We start from the raw sequence: 1,941 nt of genomic DNA, 5'->3' as shown, positions 1-1,941 counted from the left end.
CTAAATAAATGTTGCTGAAAGCAATTGAGATAAAAGATTTTAAGAATCAAAGCTTTCATATTTTGTAGTGTTTCAGCTCCTCCTACCTATTTCGAAACCAATTATACTGCATTATTTTCAAAATATTTTTCATCATTTATCTGTTAAGCTTAAAACAGAGAAGTCATCCAGTATTAGGAGGTTTTATAGACTAGACTTTCTTCCTTTTAGTAGATGAGGGATGATAGTGAAGATGGCTGCAGGGCTTCCAACTGTTCACATCTGAGGTGCACTGTGTAAATCCCTGGGACCATTCTTTGTTAAGATATGTTGAATCGTTAGTTTAAAATGAGGGAATGCAATACTTACTGGAGCTCTGCATTCTCAGAGTGCTTTTGTATTAGGACTATATCTTTAGCCATCCACATTCAATAAAATAACTAAAACAAAAGACAATAAAATCGAAAAAATGTTTCTAAGTATGAGCTAATTAGTTAGAATGGTTTTTTTTTAATAGGTTTTCTAAGTTGAAAAAGACCTTTAAAGAGAGGCAAGACTTTTGCATGGGCTCCAAATGGTTTAAGACAAGCATTTATTTGATTTTTTTTATATGGATTCAACAAGAAGGAAGTGTTTTTTTTTCAGTGAAATATTTGACATTTATGCAACATATTCCCAGAGATACACAGTTATTAGTTAATTTACTTGCTGACATTTACTTTTGGAAAAAAAAGCGCCCTGTTACAATGAATAAGAAAATCAGCAACTATTTATTCTGGGAAGTTTTATTATTTGTTTGGTGTGTAAATCACTAACTATAATGGTGCAATACCATATAAATTATTATGGTTGACGATACAATGTTTTCTGTTATCACAGTGTTTCACCGTACAATATTAATTCAATAAGCCGTCTGCAATATTATTTACCCATAAATTGTTTCAGTTCCTCTTACCGGTTTTAAGACAAATTATACTGCATTATTTTCAAAATGTTTTTTGTTGTGTATCTGTTAAGCTTAAAACAGATAAGTCATCCAGTATTAGAAGGTTTTATAGACTAGACTGTCCTCTTTTTACTAGAGGAGGTATGATAGGGAAGATGGGCAGGGCTTCCAACTGTTTAGTTCTGAGGTGAACTGTGTAAATCACATCATCTGTTAAGTCATGTTGAATCCTGTCTGCAGGTAAATAAGGTACCAGTGAATCCTATATTTCAAAAGAAATCATTATGCAGGACTCCTCATATTGTGTACAAATCTGGATTTACAATGGTGCATTTCTTAAGAAAGAGCATACGTTAAGCGTATGCGTGTCTATGAGCAGACTCCCAATTATGAGGTGCCCCAAGGGACATAAATCAGATTAACTTCATATACACATATTAAATTAAACTCTTCCATATAATATACTGAAAAACATGCATAAACACTAGTGAAAAAGTCTCACATAAACTACTGAAAATATTTACGTCTTCTATAACCTACTCAAAAGCTCTCATAAAAGTAGTGAGAACTGTTCATATAAACTGGTGAAAAGCTTTACCTTTCATATACACTACTTAAAAGTTTTCATATACACTACTAGAAAGCTTTGATACACACTACTTTAAAGCTTTCATATACACTACTGGAAAGCTTTAATGCACACTAATAGAAAGCTTTAATACACACTAATAGAAAGCTTTAATGCACACTACTAGAAAGCTTTAATGCACACTACTAGAAAGCTTTCATACACACTACTACAAAGCTTTCATGTACACTACTACAAAGCTTTCATACACACTAGTAGAAAGCTTTCATGCACACTACTAGAAAGCTTTCATACACACTAGTAGAAAGCTTTCATGCACACTACTAGAAAGCTTTCATACACACTAGTAGAAAGCTTTCATGCACACTACTAGAAAGCTTTCATATACACTACTAGAAAGCTTTCATGCACACTACTAGAAAGCTTT

The sequence above is a fragment of the Cyprinodon variegatus genome, unplaced genomic scaffold (genome assembly GCF_000732505.1).
Source record: "Cyprinodon variegatus isolate N-32 unplaced genomic scaffold, C_variegatus-1.0 Scaffold1050, whole genome shotgun sequence".
Taxonomy (NCBI): Eukaryota; Metazoa; Chordata; class Actinopteri; order Cyprinodontiformes; family Cyprinodontidae; genus Cyprinodon; species Cyprinodon variegatus.
The sequence above is the reverse complement of the archived record's forward strand: the minus strand, read 5'-3'. Positions refer to the sequence as shown.